Source organism: Tenrec ecaudatus, chromosome 12, assembly GCF_050624435.1.
Source record: "Tenrec ecaudatus isolate mTenEca1 chromosome 12, mTenEca1.hap1, whole genome shotgun sequence".
Taxonomy (NCBI): Eukaryota; Metazoa; Chordata; class Mammalia; order Afrosoricida; family Tenrecidae; genus Tenrec; species Tenrec ecaudatus.
Window position 1 is genome coordinate 14,999,477 of NC_134541.1, and position 26,355 is coordinate 15,025,831.

General features: G+C 41.3%; 1 protein-coding gene across 7 annotated transcripts in view; it reads right to left on the bottom strand.

The window, feature by feature from the left end:
- Positions 1-26,355, bottom strand: part of NCOA3 (nuclear receptor coactivator 3) — a 150,356-nt gene that overhangs the window by 71,796 nt on the left and 52,205 nt on the right. For 6 of the 7 annotated variants that reach the window (XM_075528639.1, XM_075528636.1, XM_075528637.1 and 3 more), the window contains exon 2: positions 6,043-6,120. The exons of the other annotated variant lie outside the window; for it this stretch is intronic. The gene's annotated coding sequence lies outside the window, so the exon portion shown is untranslated. The remainder of the gene's footprint in view (positions 1-6,042; positions 6,121-26,355) is intronic. 7 annotated transcript variants of the gene reach the window in all.

Consider the following 26,355-nt stretch of genomic DNA (forward strand, 5'->3'; position numbering starts at 1 on the left):
GTAATTATTTGTTTTGACGTGTTATATGGGGCATTTTTTCTTAGTACTCTATTTTCTGATGAGTATACCGTGAAAGCCCTTTTTATTTCTGTTGGATCTACCTTAGTACTCAATTTAATACATTAATCATTTTACAACAATTTAAACACGCTGAAATCTTACTGAGTACATTCTCATTCAACACAATGCAGCTAAATTATAAATCAGTAACATAAAATTATCTGAAAATTTTCCAAATGGATTAAAGAAAAAATGTCACATAATTGAAAATATTTTGAACTGAATGAAAATGAAAACACAACATGAACAGATTTTGCTGGCTACTGAGAAAAATAGTTAAGAGTAAATGCACGGCTTGAAAACCCTCTATGAGACAAGAAACTTCAAGAGCCAAAATGAAACTCAATGCCATTGAACCCGCTCATAGCAACCCTCTAGAAAAAAATAGAGCTGACCCATTGGGTTTCTAAGGCTATAAATGTATTTGGAAGCAGACCGCCACATCTGTCTCCTGCTCTTTCGGTTAGGAGTGAAGCACTTACCTATTCTATCACCAAGGGTCCCTTCGTACAGGACTACACAGCACAGAGGTTAGGCTGATGGGGCTCTGGCAGAGCTGCTCAGCTCTGCTGTTGTACATGGCCTGAGAGCCATAGTAATATGTAAATTAGGTATACAGCAGAGTCCCGGTCACACCTGATTAAAGAAAGATTCACTGGCTAAATTGTTGACCCCTAATTTAAAAGTTCAGGTAGCAAAGTGGTCACATCTTGGACTGCTAATCTCAAAGTCAACAGTTCAAAACCACCTGCCACTCCACAAAAGAAGACTTCCTACTTCAATAAAAAGTTACAGCATCTTTAAAAACAGTCACAGTACCAGAAAACTCACAGGAGCAGTTCTGGCCTGTCCTACAAGATCACTATGAGTTGGAAATTACTTGATAGCAGTGAGTTTAGGGGGTGTTGGATGGATTTGTTTTCTTTGGGGGGTGGGGGAACAACACAAATCAAACTCTAAGCAAAAAGAAGAAATAATGAAATAGAAAAAAAATCAACCAAAAAAGTCTAATTCTCTGAAAATAGCAATAAATGTAACAAATATGATGTTTCTTTAGAGTAAAATTAGAGAAAAACAAAGGGAAAAATTTTAATTGCCAGTATGAAAGATTTTTTTAAAGATATTAAAATGGGAGGGAGCAAGACTACAGCAATAAATAGGGTAACTCCATAAAATTTCACTGCAAGATGTAAGTTACAATAGAGATTTGAGAAAAAATACAAAATAAGTGTCCCTGTATTATTATTATTATTATTATTAGATTCAAAATTAAAACCTTTACACAAAGAAAACCCAGGCCCTGATGTCAGCTTCAATGGTAACTCCTCGCATTAAGTTACCATGTAACTCAATAAAAGTCTTTTCAACACATAATAGTGGGAAAACTAGATGTCCATAATTTAAAACCCAAACCTCAACCCTTGACAGGATGCCAAAAACTTAACACAAATTTTTTTAATTGGTTAAGTTGAACTTCAAAAATCAAAACTCTGTCCTTCAAAAGAATATTACATTATGCTGGGCAAGATAAACCAATCACTGAAGAACAAATATTGTTATGGCCTCGTTTTTTTATATAAAAAGACAAGAAAGGGCAAATGCATGGAGACTAATGTTTATTAGGGATGGGAAGGAGGAGAGAGATGGGTTTAAAAGATGGAAAATCATATTGAATAAGGGCAGGGGTGCACAGCTAATTTTTTTAATTCCTGTCAATAAGTTGTATCTCTGTAAAAATGTAATAGATCTATTTACAGTGACAACAAAACATAGAAAATGGAGTAGCAGGTGCAGTCACTTATGTACAACCAAATACACCTCATGAGATTTGGTTTCTTGGTTTGGAGATTTGAGGTCATGGTTACATGGGACATCGCAGTTAATTGGTCTAATAATGTATTTAGTGCTTTTGTTTCACCTCCTAGTTTGTGGCATGAACTCAAAAAAAAAAAAAAAACAAGCCAAAACTCACTGTCATCAATCCAACCCTAAAAGACAGGATAGAACTGCCCCTGTGCTTTTCAGAGACTGCAACTGTTTACAGGAGAAGCAAGCCTGTCTTTCTATGTAGTGCCTATGGTCTTCAAAGTCTACAAGCTGACAACCAAGGCACAACAACTGATCACTATTCACCTAGAGTAGCAGCTCTCAACCCCTTTTACAGGGGTGGCCAGATTCATCACAGTAGCAAAATGACAGTTATGAAGTAGCAACGAAAATAATTTTATGATTGGGGGGCCACCACAACATGAGGAACTGTATGAAGGGGTCGCGGCATGAGAAGGTTGAGAACCACTGACCTAGAGCAAAGAAGAGCAGGCATCAGAAGAGGACGATCATGTTTACCTAATTGCCTCCATGAGCAACTGCCTCTGCTATGACGTTAGACAAACTGCATGGTGCCTGGCTATCATCAGTGAACATTTTGGCCAAAGATCCCATAGAAGAACCCAGATCAAAGGGGGAGAAATATAGAGCTGAATTTTAAATTTGTATGCACTCTAACCTTTAAGGGGCCATGTAAGAAAGATAGAAGTCCCTAATAAAGGTGAAATTGAACACTGTGCTCTTTAAGATCTATCTATCTGGAATCGAATTAACAAGAGCCATGTAAAAGATCCTATCAAAACATCTGGGGAACTTGAGTTTATATACTACGTTAAAAGGACAGGGCCACTCAGAAAAGGAGGGTGAGAAAGGTCATATCAGTGTCACTAAATGGTTCATGTAGAAACTGTTGAATTGGTGTATGTTTTACTGTATATTTTCTCAATAACAACAACAAAATAAATATGATGTGGGGGGAAGGGAAAAAAAGAAATTCAGACAAAGAAAAGGAAAGGCAAAGACTGGAGAGAAAACTCTCAGAACATATATCTGAAGGCTAGCATCCAGAATATAGTGACTAACTCTTGGCTCCCAGTTTCCAGTCTAGTGCAAAGAGACTGGAAGCAGTCATCCCCTTCTTAAATAAGAAAAGGGCTCAAGAAACCAAGAAGCAACAACTCTTTTTAAATCCAGCAGATAACTGGGTCACTGTAGAGAGGTAGAGTCATTCAGACTCATCCCTGGTCTGGGTCTACAACGGGCCCGGAACAGAGGTCCTCTGCTAAAGCCACTAATACCAATAGAAATTTAAACTTGGGGGCTGGGGAGTGGCCCCAACATTTTCCTGACTTGTATTTCCTGGAGTCTCACCGTGCTGTAACGCAGACCCGAGGAAAACCCACGTATGCTTTCAGGAAGTGGAGTGAGGGTAAAATAGCCGTTCTCATACATGCCAAGAGCATTCTACTCGCCTCTAATAAAAGCCCTAGCAGTGCAGTTGGGTCAGTGGTAGACTGTTAACTGTACGGTTGAGGGTTCGATCCTACAGAAAAAAACGAGGCTGTCTGCTCCCATAAAAAATTCACAAAGCCTCAGAAATCCTACATAAAGTCACTATAAGTCAGAATGTGAGTTGGAGGGCTTAACAAAAGCCTGTACTCAAGGGAAATGATTTTACCAGAGCCAACCAAGCATGAAATTCAAGGAAGCAAAACAAATGACCCTAACTGAAACCCTAACTATACCATGCAAAACGAGTGAGGATGGGAACTAAGGAGAAGAGAGGAGGGAGCCAAAATGGCTAATATGAGTAATTTAAAAACCCAATACGGAACTGTATTACCCTAGCCTTGGGCAGGGCAGCATGGGGCTTGTGAAGAGATTTACAACATATTCCCCACTCATTTCCTTAAATTCATTTCTTCTAGTGAAATGGGCAAAACGATTATAAAACTATTCAAATGTAGATATAGAACTGAGCAAATGAGTAAATATGCTGCTGATGTGGGCCAGGGGTTCTCATGGGAAAAAAGGGCCTATGGATATGAATTTGGGGTGGGGGTGAGACATGTTCATATGAATTAATGATTATTTATGTATATGTATATGCATGTGTTTATATGTACAAACATACATGTATTTCCTAGTTCTGCTACATTGAAAGGGTCAAAAAAAAAAAAAAAGGATGGCTACACTCCAAGATCTTGATCTCAAATACTATCCTCCAGAAGCACTTAAGAATCCAAAGAAAAGAGCCCCACTGGCAAAATCTAGGACAATTTCAGCACCAAACAGTAAGAAATCGAATAGTGACTTATGAACCATTTGAAAAATAAAACTTCACGGGTCCCTATGGACAGACTCCTGATTAGAGAATAATGGCAAAGGCTGACTGGTAAATGGGAAGGGAGTGTTAGAATGAGGAAATTACCATTTTGCAACCATCACAGGGAAAAATTCAATCAGATAAGAGTCATCAATAAATGGTTAAATCTAGGGGAAATGGAAATGAGGATCAGGGTATTTACATTGTCTCTCCCAGAGGCTGCTTACTGCTGGCAAAAGAGAGAAGAAAATCACACAGTGGAGAAATCTGGCACCTTAGTCAAGTGCTTGAAATTGCACCACAATGAGGTGGGCTCAGGTGCCTCCAGTGGCTGTGGATCTTTCTCAGGGAATGGCATCACCTACGCATTGCTCCACGCAAGCATGCAGAATTGCCATGTCATTACAAGGACACTTCGACAAACAGAAGACATGAAGAAACATTCTTTTTGTTTTGGGTGTAGAAGATTAGAAAGATTGCGTTCTTCCACAATAAAGGCTCCCCGAGAATTTCAGGAATAAGGGGAATAAAGAGAAATGATAACTAAATGCAATACCTGGCTCTCGATTAAACTTGTAGCAAAACAGTGGGAAAGAGATGTTTACTAGTTCCACTGACAAACATGGAATGTGGAATGGTCCGTTTGGATCAACATCAATTTATTAGTAAGTTGGTAAGCAGCTAAAAGAATGACCCTCGTCCTCAGTAACCACAGCAGCTTTCGGGAAGAGGAGCAGAATCCAAGTAGCTTACCCTCAAACGACTGCGAGTGCCAAGTGCTGGGAGAGAGTCCGTGCACACCCGTGGGTGCGTCCCGACAAAGTCTACCTAGATGTTCTTTTTCCTGTTTAACTTTTGTGAGTTTGCAATTACTTCTAAATAAAATGTTTTGTTAATTTGTTGTTGCTGCTTTAAGAAAATAATTATCATGGAAACAATTTTCTGCTATGTTCAAAGCATACTGGTATAACCAATGAATTGTTTTACAGAGAAACAGTAAGGGCTAAGGCTTCAGGCTTAGGAAAGCTTCCAAATAAAGGACCATCTTCAAATGTCAGTGAAGAGAATTTCTCCTTTTCCTGTAGATCAGGAAGAGGGAGCACCAGAGCTTAGAGCAAATTCAAGGTATGGCTGAAGGGATGCAATGAAGAAATTTCTCTAACAACATAGCTAGAAAATTTGGGGTGAAAGGGGGATAAGGGGCTACGACAAACACAGCTTGATATGATGGGGTCTTGGCCTAGGGAGCTAATATTAGAAATAGTAAGCAGGACAAATGCAGAAGACATGAAAATAGAAAACCAAATAGGATTTGTTTGCAATATTTGTCAAAGGGGCGGGGGAAAATATTCCAAAATGACTCAGATTTCAAGTCTAGCTGACCAAGAGACTATGACGATCTTACAAAGAAATCAAACAAGTGATGAAAGCACAGCTGCTTTCTGGCTCTCGGTCAAGTTTTTCAGGCTCGAGTTTCCTATTCTGATTTCATGTTGAAAGTTTAGCGAGCTCTAGGCTCAACATCCTTTGCCACCCCAAGTAATCTGGGGAAGTTAGTCGTCTCAAAGTGATTCAGATTCTGACTAAATGCTTTTAAAATGCTCATTATAAAGACAAGGTCCATCTCCATATGCTTGAATTTATGTTTATGTGCATGTAAATATGTATACATATATTTCATTCATTAATCCAACTAATATAATTAAAGAGGAATACGAGACATGAAACAAGTTTACAATTAAATAACAAATTAAAGAAGAAAATATCAGCTTCAGGGGGATAAGGAGAAAAAACTTGCAAACAACCAAGTTGAAGTAAAATTGAATTACCTGGCTAACAGTCAAACGCTGCTCGAGTAGTTTATTTTTATTGGTCTCTGAGTCCACTGTTCAGCAAATGTTTTGATCCTGAGGATATACCAAAGGGGGGGAGGTGAATTTTATTACCTTTTCTTAATAAGTGTATTATCATCAGTCACATACAAAATAACTTGTATCACTTTTCTTCCCTGGATACGTGAAACAAACAAAAAAAGTTTAAACAACAGCTCTTCCTAGGAATCAGCGCCGATGTCTCATTTTCCCATCTGCCACAGCTGTAGTGTAAGCTGTCCAGCATGCAGAGCAAATGCGCTCCCTTCTGGTTGGTAAATACAGTGGGTGTGGAGGAGACCGATATGCAGTCCTGCACAGAGATCAAAATGAACATGTGGATGCCTGCCCCCATCTCAACAGAGACAGACACAAATGTCCAACAGTAGCTAACTTCTCTCAACACGAGTCAATTCCGATGCACACCGAACCTGTCAGACAGAGAAGAGTCCTCTTGGGTTTCAGGTGCTGTAAATTTTTATGAATAGGAAACCTCATCTTTCTCCCTCCGTGTGATTGGTGGATTCAAATTGCTATCTTGCCATGAGTAGCCCAACCTGTGACCCACTATGCCAGTAGGGGCCTTAACAAGTAACTACCCAAGTACAAAACAGATGCATACAGGCTGAGTGGGCATGTAGCTAAAAGCAAAGAAGCAAAAAGAAAAAGAGCCCAGAATGGTTCTCCTCTCAAAAGAATGCATTTGGGTCACCAAAAGAAGCTATAATCAATGGAAGCAGCCCCTCAAAATCGTCTGAAATAAGTACATGAACATACTTTCACATTGAAAGAAATGGGGAGGCAGTTATAGTAGGACAAAGGTAGCTGGCCTCACCTTATGATTTCCAAACAAGTGACTAATACTCAAGCTGCCGCTGGGTGCCAGAGAGGAACTGCTTTATAGTGTTCTCGGCTGTAACCTTTACAGATACAGGTCTTTCTCCCGAAGAGCCACTGAGTGGGTTCACACAACCAACCTGCGGATCAGCCAAGCACTTATCCATTGTACCACCTCAGCTTCTTACACGATTGTTAGTGTTTCTATCACTACAATCATAATCACCTATACCTTAGAGTTAATGGCATTCATGCTAAATTTGGAAGGCCTGTTGGGGAAAAAGGGTAGAACTAATGGTACACTCACAAGTTCCAAGAAACACACACACCAGAGCAATGGCCAGTCCCCAGGGAGTCGACAGTTAGGGAACCACCAACCACAATCTGGCTGCATGACCTGGAACCCCAAATGCCCTAGAGGGGAGAGAACCAGGCAAAGTGAGGGATCGCCCAGCACATGTATTTCCGAGGCTGGGAAAGCAGTGTCAGTGCCAAGTAGTTAAGGTGTAAAAAGAACTGATTTATTCCTTAAAACACCTATTTAAAATCACGATATAGTCACCAACTTATAATTGAGATATAGCCATTCCAGATGGAATGCAGAGAAGTCAAAATGAATATGTTCGATGGGAAGTGACAATGGAGAAGCTCCAGATCAGAGGCTAACTGTGGAACAGACCATCAATTGCTCATGTGTGTATCAGGGTTGTGTCCAGTCACCATACTCAATCTGTATGCTGAATAAATCATCAGAGAAGCTCGATTTTATGTAGGATGCAGCACTAGCAATGAAGGAAGTTTATTAACCACCTGTGATATGCAGATGACAAACTTGCTTGCTGAAAGTAAGGAAGAGTTGAAGCACTTGCTGATACAGATCAAAGATCGCAGCCTTCAGTGTGAATTACAACTCCATGTAAAGAACACTGAAATACTCAGAACTGGACCAATAGGTAACAACGTGATAAACAGAAAAGACGAAAGTGGTCATGGATTTCATCTTGCTTGGATCCACAATCAGAGTTCGTGGAAGCAGAAGTCAAGGAGATCAATGGATAGATTCCATTAAGTAAATCTGCTGCTCAAGACCTCATTAAGTGTTGAAGAACAAGGATGCTAGTGTGAGGACTAAAGTATGTCTGACCTGAGCACGATATTTTTAATAGCCTCATGCATATGAAAGCTGACACTGACTGAATAGGAAGACTGAAGAAAAAGTCAATGCATTGAAACGATGGTATTGGAACAATGGTAGTGGCAAAGCACCACTGACAAAAGAACAAAATAAAATCTGTCTTGGAGGAAGTACAATCAGAATGTCCCTTGGCGACAAGAATGGCAAGATTCCTTCTCACCTACTTTGGACATGTTATCAGAAAAGGACATCATGCTTGGTAATGTAGGAGCAGAAAAAGAGGAAGGTCCTAGACAAGATAGAGTGACACAGTGGCTACAATGGGCTCAAACATAAGGACAATTGTGAGAATAGTGCAGGGCCGGTGATGCTACCTTCTGTCGCACATAGGGTCACCATGAGTCAGAACTGACTTACAACACCTAACAACCACATGCCAAAAGTAAAGTGGGTTGTATTCCGAATTCAGTATACACCATCTAACCCGTAATAGCCCAAGTACTTGTTAGCATAAGGGATGCAGAGCAGAAGCCTGAGAGTCAGCGGGCCTTTGACTTGGCTCCCAGCTCTTTCATTGACTAGCAAGGCAAACTTGGGCAATGTAAGAGGACTTCTTTGGAAGTCACTCTCTTGTGGAGAGTAAATGCAAATGTTGTAAGTTCTTACTAGCACCTAGCACATAAATGCTCAATTGGTAAAAGCTTGTATTAGCTAAGCAACGGGCTATTTGACATATAACCTAACCTAAAAATTGCCAAATATACTGAAATAAAAATGAGAAGGCATAATCATTTTCATTTTAAAACAAACTTTTCGGTAACATGATTTTTTATACGATCCAACTGAGAGGAAGATAATGAAAGAAAGGGTAGGCAAACTGTAAAGGGAACTGTCTAGATTTTCTGGCCCTGGTTTGACAGCAAATTTCACTTCAGATGGTTGCTTTGGTGTCACTGTTCCTTCTTGAGTGGGTGGGAGGGCAGAAGAGGGGTAAATTAGCACCTAATAAACAATGGAGGTGAAGCAGGTAAAGAAATTCACTCAGGGAATCCTTGGTGTACTGTAACCACTGAGCCAGGACACAAACACTGCTGCTGCCTGGAGAAGAAGGTTGGCAAACATCGTGCCAGATAGGAGTTTGAGCCTATCTGTCCACAGAAATGCCTGGGACCCAGAAAGACTCATCTACAAAACCTTCACATTTCAGCCAGTGCATTCCATTGGACTAGAAAACCAAACCCATTGCCACTGAGTCAATTCCGACTCATAGTGTCCCGATAGGGCGGGGTGAAGTGCCCCTCTGGTCTGTAAATCTTTATAGGAGCAGGCAGTCTCATCCTACTCCTGTGGAGCAGCTGGCGGATTCAAAGTGTTGACCCTGTGGTTACCAGCCCAATGTAGAACCCAGTGGGCAACCAAGGCTTCCCTAAATATCAAAAACCAAAATATGTGTAAAATACTTACTAGCTTGTAGTACATAAATGCTCAACAGGTGGAAGTTATTAGCTGAACAAATACCGAAAACTTGTATTTGGTCCCTAACAAAACACTTGGGTGAGTGAGGCAAACTACTTTTCTAAACACTGTCTGATTGGCTTGGTTACCAGGAACCTGCCAAGAAAAGTGTTGATGGGTTAACAAAGATTCGGTAAAAGCAATAGCCTTAATAGATTACTTGGGGACCATTTTGTTTTTACCCTTTATCAAAAATAAGCTTACAAATGCTGACATTGTGTAAAGGTAACCAACGTCTCGGGAAATGTGTGTAAAACCTGTTCAGTGAGAACCTAATCAGCTATAATAAAAATTAATAAGCTTAAAATTTTTGTCTGTCGCCTTATCAAAAGTATTCTTCTAGGATCTAAGTAAGCGCGTGGTAACAAAACTAAGGAAATAAGCTTACCCATACTGATTTCCAAAATTTAAGATTTGTGCCCCCAAAATGATGTGGCAAATCCTAACCTATAGGCCTATGGTTGTCATTTGGGAATGGGTAGTCCTAGTCCTTGTTAGGTTAATGCAGCAGCACAGGGGTAGGATATGTCTGAAATCATTCTCTTTTGAGATATCAGAGATGAAAGCAAGCAAGCAGAGTGAGGTAAAAAGCATGCCCAGCACAAGGAGATCTCCAGGGAAGCAGGAAGCAGAAGCTAGGGGCAGCCTTCCTCCAGAAAGAAGGCCTTCCCCTAGAGCCGGCTCCCAAAGTGTGAGAAGACATTGCTGTTTGTTCCAGTAACGCTAGAGATCCAAAAGGCAAATAACAGTGATGCAAACCAAAAGACGCTCTCCGAAAATATAAGGTACCTCAGAAAGCGGGGCGGGGGTGGGGTGGGGGGTAGCAGCCATTTTTCTTTTAGAATTAACAGAAAAGTGACTAATGAGATCCACATTATCAGAACCTGCATCACTAGGGAGCTAGTGGTGGGGAGAAAGCAAAGTGGCTGGGTTAATGGCTAGTCTGAGAGGGGCCTGGAGGCCAGAACAAAGGTTCAAACTGGGGGAGAAGATTCAAGAGGGAGAGGGGAATCCAGACTACTAATCCTGGAGCTTAGACACCAGTCAGACCAAAAGGTTCACTGAATATTGTGAGCCTGATTTTTCCCCTTTTGCTGTGGGGGAGGAGTCTCTACTGTTACTCACATTCGGCTCATTTGTTTTTTGGCTGCTGGCAGCATTGCTACTAGCAAAGACTCCTCCCCCAGGTCACTAAATTCAGAGTTGAGGACCCATCTCTTTGGGGAAAGGCAATTGGTGCCCCATAACCTTCAAATTACTGCTGCATAAATCTATGCAACTAAATTTCAGGTTAAAAATTATATAATATTTGTATTTAATTAAGCTTAGTATTATTTTGAACCTGGGAATATTTATTGACAACTTTTTGCCAAAAATGTTTTTAAGCCAAAGACTTCACTTATAACTGCAATCTATGGCTAGACCCAAAGGGGGGGGGGGGAGCAGGCTTATGTTTAAAGTCATAGAAATATTTTAAATTATTTTGAAGCTGTACAAGACTGTATTTTTTAAAATCTCTCAGATCTTCTTTTAGTAATTATAGCTGAGTCCACCACTCTGTGTTCAAGTAAATGAATCCAAATATAACATCGCTGGCTGCCAATGAAAGGTAGCTAGAGCGGGATAAAGGGGGCTGTCTCCACCGAGTGCCTACACTTAGCAAAAATTAGCTGTCCATGCCACAATAAAGGGGTTGGAAAGGAATCCGGCACACTAATTAGACACCTTTGGGAAAACCCAATCTAGGCCCACACACAATGCGAGGCACCAGCGACATGACATGACATGACATCACACAGGAACACTTAATAAAGTCGGTCAATACCCTCACCACGCCCCTCCAGCAGTGGAGATAGGAAGGGATGGAAGGGAGGGCGCACTGCACACATCAGGCCTCTCTCTCAGGGCCCTCTCTCGGGATTTTCTGCTCCTGGCCCCACACTCTGGATCCATACTCCTGTTCCGGTACTCCTTTCACGTGTTTTCCCACACTCCCCTGAAACGGCCATTTTCAGTCACGAACTTTTCCAAGGCCCCTACCATGAAGCCTTCCTTGCAGTGTGTTCCTCCTGAGGCCGTGATACCTGAAACTCCTCTTTCCCGCACACAAGTTAACCTGGATGACAAAAGTGCTTCTTCTGCCATGTGAACTCTGTCAGCGTTGGGAAGCAAGAACCGACGTAAACCACCAGAAACCTAACATTAATGACACCAGAAACTGCTATGCTTTGTTAAATGCCATAGCCATTTTGACAGTGGTAAGGGTAGGGGAAGGAACTGATTCCAAATTACAGCAAAGGTTTGTACTGGAAAATGATAAAATCAAGCTGATGTATCAATTCTTCTGTTTTTTTAATTGTAATAAATGTTTAGTTGAATATGGATTCCATCTAAAAAGTTAAATGTACAATGAAAACAGAAGCCAGGTATCAGGACATTCACCTTCTTAACACTGTCCTTGTACAAGATACTGAATTCAAATTAAACTGCTGGCTCGGTAAAAGCAAAGCCATGGTTCCCTCCCCTCACCAACTAAGAGGGTTGAAGCAGGTGTAAACAACTACTACAGGTCCTGAAGTGAGTATTTACTGAGCAGCGTTGTGCCACACTGCGCTGGCACTTGTGATCAAAGGCAGGTAGAAACCTGGGTGGGGCAGGGTGAAACCAGGGAGAGACCCAGGCAGCCCTGCCTTTTCCATAGGCTTGCCCTCACCACCGTGAAGTAAATGTAAACTGAAACTAAGGCAAATCCAAAAGTCAAACCAGAAAGCATTGGTAACAGCCCAATCACACCACCCCCCACCAAAAAAGGCGACTAATGAAATTACAATGTACACAATTTCTGCAATCTTTGCCCGCGATTATCCTACCAAAATGCCATTTGCACCCCTTTTATAGGCAAAGACAGGAGGAGGGGAGAGTGTCTCATGAACACTTTTGTAAAATGTTGGCTGTTTCTGTAAAAATTCCACAAGATGTAGGAAACACTAATGGGATGGATCAAGATGGCTGGAAACGAAACTATTTTTAACTCGGCCTATCTAGAAAATTATGCCATACAGTTTTGCTTACACAAGGACACTACTGGTGAACAATAGCATTAAATAATGCTTCTGCATTTTTTAAACTACCTTGCGATTAAGGGGAAAACTAAAAAATCCGGTTGGCAGACCAGTTTGTGAACAGCCCCGTCTCTCCAGCCGAGTCCTAGTTAGAAATGGCCTGGTTACTAAAGCAAACATGCCAGCCAGCAAGTCACTTGCTGGTGCTTGTTCTCTTCCCTCTCCGCATCACCATCACCCCAAGCCACCCCCTCTCTTAGAAAACCGGCATGCAGGACTGCACGATCACACAAAATAAATACAGGAAAGAGGGTGGGAGGGCTGGGTGGGGAGGCGAGGGAAGCGCTGGGCTCCACCAGTGGAAGGCGTTCCACACGAATTGCTACAGGGTCAAAAGTTTACAGTGGTTTCAATTTCACCTTTTAGCAGCCAATCAGGAAACAGAGACTGCACGCTGACCCCTCAGGCTGCAAATGAACATTAACTCATTGGCTACCAGGATTGCATATATTCCTTTTCAAGGAAGGCTCCCAAACCCCTGGTTCCTCCTTTAAAGGGGACATGGGGGTGGGGGGACACCTAAGTTCAAGGTGACAATTTTATGCAAGACCATGTATTTTTAAAGTGTATTTGAGGGGAGAAGTGATGAAATAACTTATCTTTCTCTTTAAAACCAGTTTCTTTATCCTGGAAAATCTAACAAACAGACCATTAATGTTAATATCGAGGTAGAGAATAAACTTAAGCAGATTAAAGAGAGATTTACCTCTGAGGTTGCAATTCTAAGAACAACTGACAATATGATAAAACATAGTAACAATGGTTTTGTTTACAACAAATGCTTTAAAATTATTCAAAAATGAAGATATTTGATTCAGAAAATGAAGATATTTTTATTCAACTACTTTTTTACTACTTTGGGGTTTTTTATGTTTCCTTTGGTTTGGTTTTGGCATAAATTCCCTACTCCTTCCCCAAATCATGAATACAAACATGCAAGGCGCCTGCCTTTCTTTTTCTCAAGTAGAACTACTGAAAGGCAAATTCTGTTCTGATGATTCTAGCTTTCCTTTGCTTTATTTCTTCTCTCCAGGCGCGTCAGTACCCCAAGGGCAGGGGAACTCAGGAAAGAACCTTTTGGCAACAGAAACAATGGATCCAAAATTAATTTTTCAGATGTTAATTTCCTTTATATGGAGAAAAACCTCAATACACTACTGGTAGTCCACCAAGGACTATTTTCAACAGTCTGTGTTTTAATAAACTGATGTAAGCTAAAACAGAAACACTGTACTATCCACACCCTAACAATACACTACATTTAAAAACTAGATCCCTCTTAAGTATTACACAATAAAACTGAAATACCTATATTAGCTGCTCATTAAAATGGCCAATTAAATTTTAAAATTCAAAAGTGTTTGTGAATTTGCACGTAGCCATGTTTCTCCACATAATCGCTAGCCAAATTCTGAACACTCGGTGTTCCTGGAGTCAGTGCTGTCTCAGAGTGGTCCTACAGAGCAGGGAGGGTACTCCCTTTGCATTTCTAAGAATGTAACTCTTTTCAGGAATGGAAAGCCTCATCTTTCTCCAGCAACTGTGATCTACTTCTGGCTGATCAAAATTCATGTGAAACCAAAAGTATACTGGAAGTACCTGGGTGGCGTAGTGGTTAAGTGTCGGGCTGCTAATTGCAAGATCAGCAGTTCGAAACCACAGCCGCTCCACCAGAGAAAGATGGGCTTTCTACTCCCCTAAAGAGTTAGTCTCAGAAACCCACACAGGTAGAGATCTACTTGTCCGACAGCAGTGTATTTTTGTTTTTAGTGGCATAGTGGGTTAGCAGTTCTAGGCAATACTACTATGTAAGAAAATGAGTAAGTGATTTTGCATAAGACATTTTTTCCCAATTTAAACCAGTAAAGTAAGATGCCATACTATTTCTGGAAAGCCAAATGTTACAAAGGTGCCTAAATTAATATTCATCTGCTAAAAACTCACTGCCATCCAGTCAATGCCATAAAAACCTGCTTGGGAAAGGGTAGAACTGTCCCTGTGGGTTCCCAAGACTGTACCTCTTTATGGGTGTAGAAAGCACCTCAAAATAACTTCATAAAGTTTCCTAGCAATTTAGTGCCAGTTGCTAAAATAGTAAATAAAGTGATTTGATGCCAATACAGGGTTTTGTTTTCTTGTGTTTTATTCAGCAGTAAAACAAGTGATTTCCTAATAACAGTTCCCCAAACTTCATGTTTTAAGTATGTGCACATCAGTCAATAAAAAAATCTTTTAAAACAGATTTAATTGTTTTCTGGTTTGGTTTAACTTTTCCTACTTAATATGGCTTACAGAACTTTTTTTTTCCTTTTAATTAGGAGTCCTCTGTATATCTTCTTTTTACAAGATGGCCTCATTTTGAAAGAAAATGGATGCGATAAAATTTTACATCAAGTCAGCATGTTAGCAAGAAGCCTTTTTGTGTGTTCTGAATTTGATTAATACAAGCCAAGGTCACTTCCTGAAAGATGCCTACCACTGCAGCTGCAGGCAAACTAGGCTCTCTCAAGTGTGGGGGAAGGGAATGGGTGATGGTATTTATTAACACAGATAGGCTTCCATCAGCAGCATTTGGGGGTGAGGGCGGGGAAGGGGGTGCCAAAAAAACCACTGAAGATTCTGGGGCCTTCAGCATATAAAGATTAAAATATTTCTGCCCCTTCATATTTGAAAAATAATTCAATTCAGGAGATAAAATGTTCATGTCAAGATTAGATCAAAGATATCCTTACCGGTACGATATATTAAAGCATTTTATTTAGTACTATACAAAGCATTTAGTACCAGACACTGAAGTAAACTTAGCATTCAACACAATGCGACCTGTACTTACTATGCAAAACACCTACAAAGAAAGATACAGGCCCTTGAAGAAAGGAGAATCAGAGATTCAAATGTCTTTCATGTAAAATCAAGGCAGCTTAAAAATGATGGTAAATATCCCAAGCACAAAAGCCTATAATACAAAGTATTTGATAAAGTTGTTCTATTGAAATGAAATGTAGTTCCAACGTTTTACCAATATTACTATAAATATTATGTCTCTGGTGCCCAAAAAAGTGTTTATGTGCATGATTGAAAACTAGAATAAGCCCTTCTCCCTTAAAACTAATCACCAGAATTTATTGAGCAGTTACTGGGTATATAGGTATTTTGCCAGCACTCTATTAGATTCTGTATATCTTGCAACTAATTAGGTAAAATGTAGCTAAGAGTCAGAAAATGGTATATTCTTTATAATTTCCTATGTATATCCTTGTAATTTGTAAGTGCCTCGGTTTCCCTTACCTAACAAATTGGTTACCTAAAAATTTGGTGATTATGTTTGAACCATTATATTCCATGGGAACATCTGATCAGCAAAGCACTGTGTGTTATAATGTATTTTAATGGCTGTAAAATACACAAAATTTTGCTTTTAAATTTATCAATATGGCCAAGGTATTGTTTCTATTTTCTAAATAAATTCAGAATAGAATTGTCTCTCCTTTGTATCCTACATCCTTTGTTTTCCCCACTGACTGAAGTTTGGTTCAGTAACTTCAAAGACAGAAAAAAAATGTTAGGTACTCAAATTCAAACAAATTGATAGCCCTTGTTTTTGTTTTTTGTTTTGCTTTTTGAATGTTAAAGCCCCTGACCTTCCAGTAACTGATGGAAAGGGCTCTTATTTAATGGGCACAATGCTTTCTGCATAAGCAAATGTCAGAAACCAAACTCACTGCCATCGAGTATATTCCAACTCCTAAAAGCTGGTTTGAATGGCCATTAGCAGCCCAATTCATCACCCGCTCTGCCGCCACTATGCCACCAGGGCCCCTCCCTCTCCCTGTATATGCAGAGTTTCTAACCCATTTTAGGAACAGGAATAAAAACAAGTAAAAATATGTTGAATTCAGAGAACCTAGTCCATGAATGTCAGGATCCCTGGTGGCCACAAAGGATGGTAGTTTGAATCTATCAAGCTCCATGGATCGGATCTGGCATTCTGTTCCCATAAAAGATTACAGCCAAGAAAACCCTATACGGACAGTTATACTGTCATTTGGGGTTACTCTAAGTAGAAGGCAACTCACTTGTACCTCATAGTCCTCTAAGCATGGCAGAGAAAGGTGCTCGGGACTTCAACAGGACAAGTTACATGCCTTTGAGATAGGACGCCACCTACATACAGATAGGGAAGGAGTAAAAGTAAGCTATTCATTCTCCCTCTCATTACATCATTTTTTCAATCACTAGCTATATTAACTATTCCAAAGATAACACCTTTAACTTGTCAGCACAGCATGAAGCACAGAGTAAGGAGACAGCTTCTTGCTAGGGAGGTTTGCAGTCATTGCTTCACCTGGCCACCTAAGTCATTCTTCTCCCCTGGTTTCATCCAATGAACTCCCTCACTTGCAAAGAAGACACTTGGCTGGGGTCACAACTGGCTGCCTGGTCTTTCTGCCTGGTCTTTCTCAGAGCATTTCTGATTCAAAACCATAACTTGACAGGAAATGCTGACAATAAAAATAAAAGCAAACAAAAGTAAGAGGCAAAAAATCTTGGTCTACCAAGGTGGTTAGATTGTCACTCTGTAAGAGAGCTACCAAATAAATGTTTGTTTAAATGTGTTTGTGTGTATGTGTATTTTCCTACAACTCAATTCCATAATTGAAAGTTTTAAAAAAAATCAGAAAATTGGGTGAAGGGAAATATTGGATAGTGTAAGATATGACAATAATAACTTATAAATTATTTGGGTATATGAGGAAGGGGGTCGCAGGGAGGAAAGGGAAAAATGAGGTAGCTGATAAGAACACACATGTAGAAAGCAAATGTTTTGAGAATGATGGCAACAAATGTACAAATGTGCTTGACACAATGGATGAGGTATGGATTGTGGTAAGAGCTGTACAAGCCCCCAGTGATTAAAAAAAAAGCAACGTACTACACACAGCTCACAAGTATTCTAGTATGCACATGTGCTTCCTTTAACGAGCACATTAGATTGTAAGCCTTTAGAACCATGACCCTCAAATGAAAAAGCCAATGTTATCTTATTATAAGGAGCCCTAATGGCATACTGGGTTAGACACTGGGCTGCTAATCACAAGGTCACCAGTTTGAAACCACCAGCCAGCCTCTCCATGGGAGAAAGATGGAGCCTTAGGAGAAAGACTTATTGTTCCCATTAAGATTAACAGTCTTGGCCCCAGTCACTGAGCCGCCACCGAGGACTCAGCAGCCTCCCCCTCGAGCCCCCTCGCTTCCCGACACTCCGTCCCCCCTGCCCTTCTCCAGCCGCCTCCTTCCACGCCGTTTCCACCAAGGAAAAGGAATCATATCGTATGTCCGCTATCCAGAACCTCCACTCTTTTGACCCCTTTGCTGATGCTAGTAAGGGTGATGACCTTCTGCCTGCCGGGACAGAAGATCATATCCATATAAGAATTCAACAGCGCAACGGCAGGAAGACCCTTACCACTGGTCCAAGGGATTGCTGATGACCATGACAAAAAGCTAGTGAAGGCGTTTAAGAAGAAATTTGCCTGCAATGGTACTGTGATTGAGCATCCAGAATATGGAGCAGTGATTCAGCTCCAGGGTGACGAGCGCAAGAACATATGCCAGTTCCTTGTAGAGATTGGACTGGCTAAGGACGACCAGCTGAGTTTTAAGTGCTTGTGGCTCACGGAAGCTTAAGTGAGGATTTCCTTGCAACGAGTAGAAAAGTTCCCTCTGTCCCTTGTCACAAGTTTAAAACCTCACAGCTTGTATGATGTAACCATTTGGGGTCCACTTTTAACTTGGACTAGTATAACTCCTTCATGGCAATAAACTGAAAAGAGCCATGCTATCTTAAAATTTTAAAAAAAGATTAACGGTCTTGGGAACCTACAGGGGCTGTTCTATCTTGTCGAATAGAATCACTGTGAGTCCGAATCCAATGAATGGCAGTAGGTTAAGTTTAGTGGGATCTTATTACAGTGCCTAGGAACATAGTAATAAAGATATGTCATCCAATCATTCCCCAAATGTCTCCTGATGCTGTATCCACCACTAGACTACTGCTACTCTAGCTTATGTGGGTTCTGAGTAAGACAGAAATGGTCCTAGTCTCACAGAAGTCCATGAATTTTGAGACCCTCATGCCTGGATAAGGAGGCCTGGTGGTACAATGGGTTGGGCTGCTCAAACCCACCAGCCTAGTTATGTTGCAGGAGAAAGATGAGGGTGGTCTGTCAAAGCCATCTCTTCTGAGCAAGGGACACACTGCCTTGTAGCATCGGAGAGGGCAAAGTTATACAAATGCCCAAACACAGCAGCCAGTCAGCTCAAGCAGAGAAACAGATTCCTTCGTGCTCTGGCAAAGCGGGCAGGGGACAGACTACCAGGAGAGGGTCTGCTATAGAAGCTCTGGAGTCTGTCTCTGGAACTTAACCTCCACGTCTACATTCAATCCACTGGGCAGAACAAAAAATTGAAATTGGGGTCATTAACATGAAACATATTGGTATAGTGCACTTATGAAGACAACACTGAAGAAAAGTTATGCAATAACTTGTAACGTGTGCTATTTGTGTTTTTCAAAATGGTAATCAATTGCTTTTATTATCATTAAATCCAACAGACCTGACTTTCTTCCCAAATTGTCTGGGGCCCAGATTGTAGAAAAATGAGACCTTGGAAATTAGTGAGATAATCTGCCTAAAAATCAATGTGTAAACCAATACTTTAAATCTGCATACACCAACCAGCAAGGAAATACTAGGAAAAGGTTAGTGCACTGGGGGGAGGGGAGTACTGCCAAAAGTGATGCTTGTTCCAACGCATTTGGAGGAAACTGAAGACAGATTCAAATTCCAGCCCTCCCAGTTACTCTCCATGTAGCTCCCCCTTCACCCGTACTGTTTCTCCCACCATGAAACATGAATGGCATCTCTTGCACTACATATCTCAAATGGCAGTTAAGAACACTGAATGAATGAGATCTTTATGCTGACACTGCATCCAGATCAGAGAATGCCGGCATCACTGTACAGAGGGCAGTACAGCCCATTCACTCATTCAGCACCTCCAGGTTTTGACCCAACTTTACCTGTTATTTAATACAACTGTCCTAGCGTTGTATGTATATCTGGTTTCCAAACCCTACAGTAAATCAGAAAGGAGAACCTACTACAAATAGTAATAGTATTGACCAGAGGAAGGAAGTACGGCTTAGCTAATACAGAGCTTGGCAACCCAGCAGTGGAGAAAAATAGAAAAAACTAAAAAAGCAAATACACAAAATCTTAAAATCACAGTATCAGGTCTTAAAGGCTTGAAGCAGCCATCTACCTGAGAAACAAAGGCTACATGGAAGAAGCATACTAACCTGTGTGATCATGAGGTGTCAATGAGATCAGGTATCGGGCATCAAAGACCCAGAGCAAAAAATCATAATGTGAATGAGGCGGGAAGTGCTGAGTGGAGGCCAAAAGCCAATCTGTAAGCAATTGGACATCCCTTATAGAAAGGTTGTGGGGAGAAGACAGCCCAGTAAGGGTGCAGTGTAGCACCAATGAAACATACAGCTTTACTCTGGTTCTTTAATGCTTCCTGCCCCCACCCCAACTATCATGACCCTAATTCTACCTTACAAATCTGGCTAAACCAGAGCATGTACCTGGGTACAGATAAGAGCTGGAAACACAGAGAATATAGGAGAGAGAAACTCCTCAGGACCAATATTGAGAATAGCCATACCAGGAGGGGAAGGGGAAGGTGGGGGGAGAAAGGGGGAACCAATCACAATGAACAACCTATAACCCCCTCCCAGGGGAATGGACAACAGACAAGGGGGTGGGGGAAGGCATCGGTCAGTGTAAGACATGAAAAAAATAATTTATAAACTATCAAAGGTTCATGAGGGACTGAAGGAGGGAGGGGGAAAAATGAGGAGTGGATACCAAGCTGAAAATGATGATGGCAACATATGTACAAGTGTACTTAAGACAATGGATGGATATATGGAGTGCGATAAAAGTTATACAAGCTCCCAATAAAATGATTTAAAAAAGAGGTATCACCCACAGGAGGGAGTAGGAGTGAATAGACACACACACACATGCTCACACACCTTAATGTCCTGAATCACTACAAAAGATTAAATATATTTAGCACATTACATTACAAAGAGAACATTGAATATGTTTAAGAATTACAATTCTCTGGTGCAGATAGGAGCTGGAGGCACAGGGAATTCAGGGCAGATGATACCTTCAGAACCAAGGGTCTGAGTGGCGATACTGAGAGGGTGGAAGGAGAGTGGGTTCAAATGAGGGAACCGATTACAATGATCTACATGTGACCTCCTCCTCCCTGGGGAACAGACAACAGAAAAGGGGGTGAGGGGAGACATCAGACAGGGCAAGATATGACAAAATAATAATTTATAAACTATCAAGGGCTCATGAGGGATGGGGGAACAGGGAGGGAGGGGAAAAAGGGAGGACCTTGATACCAGGGGCTTAAGTGGAGAGCAAATGCTTTGAGAATGATGAGGGCAATGAATGTACAGATGTGCTTTACACAATTGATGTATGTATGGATTATGATGAGTTGTATGAGCCCTTAATAAAACGTTTGTTTTTTTTTTAAAAAAGAATTACAATTCCAGTAGGTTAATTTTTTTCCCCTTCTAAACAAGTGGTGTGCTTTAATGGTTGTGTTTTGGGCAATCCCCAACAACCACTCTGACTCTGGCCTTCTCTGTTTTTTTTTTCTTTTTCCACAAACACTCCCCCAGTGGTATGCTTGCTTATAAGCAAAATAATTATCAAAGAATAAATAGTAAGGGTCAGAAAATCTTAAGATTTAGGTGATTTTTTTAAAGTGAGTAATCAATTTAAAATAGGAAAGGGCTTTTTCTAAAGAAGACACAAAATCCAGAAGCCTAAAGAAATCAACAAATTTTTATTAAGTTTTTTTTAAAAGGCATATTTTTGCAACAAATGTACAAATGTGCTTGACACAACAGGTGGATGTATGGATTATGATAAGAGTTGTATGAGCAACAATAAAATTATTTTTAAAAGCATATTTTAAGAGGTCATATTAAAAAACACCATAAAAATATGTGACACTAAAAATGTATATATACATATATGTGACATTAACTGGTAGAACTTGAGCATCAAGATAATGTAGATCAATAATCGTAATCCACTGAATAAAGTAAAAATTATAGCGTCCCCAAAAAACATGAAAATACATATATCCAAAAGGTAAGTTCTTCCTTAAATTACAAAGCCAATTAATAATGAAGAAATAATAAAATTTGGGGGGTGGGGGAGACCCACCATTTGTCAGCATTCATGATAACTTATTCAAGAGGCAAGAATATATCAGTGGAAGCTAAAATTAAAGCTAATAGAATATTTCATTAGCCACAGACTGAAAACCTCAGAATTATCTTTGTATTATCATCCAGCATATTAACTTTACAGAGAAAAAAAGTAGCCAATATTAACTCAAATGGTCAAAATTAATATTGCCAAAAATGGGGCTGCCCAGAAAATGTGCCTCTAAGACATCACAGCACATACTTCCAAGATCTTCTTCCTGAGGGTACACACACACACAGAGGTGACCTGGAAATCAACTAATGGGATTTAATAAGAATAAAGCACCTGTACACTTCGAAAGACTTCACCAAGAGGGTGACAAGACTGCCCACAGACTGGGAGAAGATATTTAGTAATGACACATGGTACAAAGGGCTCATTACTAACATCTACAACACCATCATGACCCGCAAAAAGAGGAAAACAGTTAACCCCCTAAGGAAGTGGGCAAAAGAACTGAAAAGAACTTTCACTAGGGAGGAGACCCATATGGCCAATAAGCATATGAGAAAGTGTTCCAAGTCGTTAACCATAGAGAAATGCAAATCAAAACTACCATGCGATACCACCTGATACCACCTAACACCCCGAGGCTAGCCCAAATCAGCAAATCAGAGCAACAAGGGTTGGAGGGGCTGTGGTGAAGTAGGAACCCTCCTCCACTGCTGGTGGTCCTGTAGATTTATACAGTCACTGTGGAAAGCGATCTGGCAATACTTAAAGAAAATGGAAATTGATCTACCTTATATACCCAGTGGAAGCAACAAAACATGACCAGTCATCTGCGCTCCAATGTTTATTACAGCACAATTCACAATCGTAAAGACTTGGAAACAGCATAAGTTTCCATCGATAGATGAGTGGATTAGTAAACTCTGGGAAGAGCTGGAAGGAATCATGTTAAGCGAGGTAAGCCAAACTCAAAAGGACGGGTATAACATGAGCCCCCTGAGGTAAATACAATCAGCACACTAGGAATAGGAGAATAAACACCTATTTCACAATAAAGGGGTGGAAGCATAGATAGTTGGAGAGAGGGCAAGCCACAGGTAGGGAGGTACATGAGAGTCCAACATAAAGAAGGAGAAGGGGGGCAGGTGGAGGGAGAAGCGGGGTAGGGAGAAACTAAGTTGATGGCACGGGGTGGGGGGAGTGGAGGAGGGGAAGTAGGGCGCTAACCCACCCAGGGGGAGAGTACTGGTTGTGTCCCCACAGAACTGGAACATGCATACAGACCCCATCATGACACACCAAGCCAGGAGGGCAACGTAACACGTGGAGTAATCCACAAAAAGACTGGACCATACGGCGGCCCTAATCAGAATTAGCCCAACCCCCACCATGGAAGGGAGTACCACAGAAAATGAAAATAGATCATCAGGTGTGGGAAAGGAACTGACCTACCACACCACACCCAGAAGGAAGCTGAAGCAAAGGAAGGAGGAAAAATGGAGCAGAGCACACCTGGGCCCACTAAGCTCAGAGGACGATTGCCCGGCTTGGAGGGTCCAATGTACAGAGAGGACCATATAGCCGGCCCCACGGCAAGATGCGACATCCTGCACTGACCCATGGCCCTACGCAGGACATAATCGGAGACAGTGTGGGATGTGCGACTGAACTGACCCCACCACACAGAGGCAAAACACTGGGGGCATGCAATGGAGCGGCAGGGGGAAGCAGAGCAAGGAGGTCCCAAGGGAGTATGAAGGATGGACTCTGGGGTCAGGACGTGGCACCCCATCAGACTCGTCCAGGAAACACTCCTAAAGGTCAACAAACAGACCATGAACTACTAACAGGCTTTTTCTTTTCTTTTTTTTTTTTTTTGGCTTTTTGTTTCTTATTTTTCTTTTTTATCTTCTTTTAAATTTTGTATGTCAGTGGCTTTTTTGTTAGCTTGTTGGTGTTGCTGCCATTGTCGCCAATTTCTTATGTGCCACTTTGGTGCTGTCAAAGCCATCCCCAGTTTTATGCACCGAGAAAAGAAAGGCTGGACAAACAATGTGAGAAGAAAATAATGAGACCAACGGTCCGGAGGGACATGAGAGTGTGGGAGGTAGGGGAAGAAAGGAGGTGTTGGCCAACCCAGGGACAAGGGAACAATGAGTGGTTCAAAACCAGTGGCAGGGAGGGGATGGGAGGACTGGTAGGGAGTGACCAAGGGCAAGGTTAACGGAGAGGAATTACTGAAACCAGAATGAAGGCTGAACATGGTAATGGGACAGGAGGAAAGGATAAAGAAATAGAGGAAAGGAGCAGGAGGCAAAGGGCATACATAGAAGCCTAAATACAGACATGTATATATGTAAGTATATTTAGGATTAGGGGGAAATAGACCTATGTGCATATATTTATAAGTTTAGTAGTAGGGTAGCAAGTGGACACTGGGTCTCCTCACATGCATTCCCTTAATACAAGAGCACCTTGCTCAGCTAAATGGTCATTTCATGATACCCACCTTACCGACATAATCGCTGAAGACAGACGTGTACATAAGCAAGCGTGGTGAAGAAAGCTGATGGTAACCAGTTATCAAAAGATATAGCGTCTGAAGTCTTAAAGGCTTGAAGGCAAACAAACGGCCATCTAGCTCAGAAACAACAAAACCCACAAGAAGCACACAAGCCTGTGTGAACATGAAGTGTTGAAGGGATGAGGTAGCAGACACCAAAGGGCAAAAACCATCATTGTGATTACCTTCCCCACATAAACGCTGAAGATGAATGTGTGCATAAGTAAGTGTGGTGAAGAAGGCTGATGGTGTCCGGCTATGGAGAGATATAACATCTGTGGTCTTAAAGGCTTGAAAGTAAACAAGCGGCCACCTAGCCCAGAAGCAACAAAGCCCACATGGAAGCAGCACACCAACATGTGTGATCATGAAGGGCCGAGGGGGCCAGGTTTCAAGCACCAAAGGCGGGAGGAAATCATATCATCATGAATGAGGGGAGCCCATGATGTGGATCCAATGCCCATCTATAGACAACTGGACATCCCTTGCAGAGGGGTAGTGGGGAGATGAGTCACTCAGGGTTCAGTGTAGCAATAATGAAACTCACAGCCTTCCTCTAGTTCTTAAACGCTTCCTCCCCCAACTATCATGGTCCCAATTCTACCTTGCAAACCTGGTTATACCAAAGGAAGCACAGCGGTACAGATGGGATCTGGAAACAGGGAATCTAGGACAGATGAACCCCTCAGGACCAAGGGTGAGAGTGGCGATACCAGGAGGGAAGGAGGGGTAGAAAGGGGGAACTGATCTCGGGGGATCTACAAATAACCTCCTCTCTGGGGGATGGGCAACAGGAAAGTGGGTAAAGGGAAACGCCAGGCAGTATAAGATAAAATAATAATTTATAAATTAGTAAGGGTTCATGAGGGAGGGAAAAGGAGGGTAAAAAGGAAAATGAGGAGCTGATTCCAGGAACCCAAGTGGACCGTGAATTTTGAGAATGATGAGGGCAACAAATGTATAAGTGTGCTTTACACAATTGATGTATGTATGGATTATGATAAGAGTGTGAGCCCCAATAAAATGATTTTTTTAAAAGCTCTTCCTCCTGAATTTAAATACAAGGAAACATTACACAAGTACAAATTGAGGGCATACTATAAAATAATTGGCCTATAACTTTCCAAAAGTGTGTCATGAAACAAAGATGAGAAACTGTCCCAGACTGAGGAACACTGAAGACACATAGCAACTAAATTCAATACACAATCTTGGGCATTCTTTCACTTAAGAGGGCACTGTGTATCAATTAAATTCCTAATTTGGATCATTGTACGTGATGTGGCACAGTTAAATTAATTGGTATGGCACTTCCGTACATAACCTAGTCTTTGTAACTCTACCAAAGACAACTGAGTGGGGGCATGCACACAGGGTGTGTTACACTAGCTGGGAACTGGTTATTCTTGCCCCTACACAGGGCATGAAGTGAGCCATCTCAGAAACAAAACAGAGACTCCTTGATCCTCAGGAAGACCTATGAGAGCAGCACATCAAGATCCCGGCACAGAGAAGCTGTGGTAACAGCAGCAGCAGTGCTGAAACCTTGAGAGAGAGCAATGGGCTTCTGGGCTTGGTGAACAAAGGAACACCATGAGCCTTCTTGTAAAGTGCAATGCCCTTTGGGCAAATATCAGCACTAAAGGAACCTTGTAACACTTGCCCACAGGGAAGAGGCCAAGGAATCACATGGCTGAGAGTACAGTGACCAGAAAAGGGCAGGCCTTTGGCATGACTAACAAGCAGCACTGAGGACAAAAAAAGAACTGCATC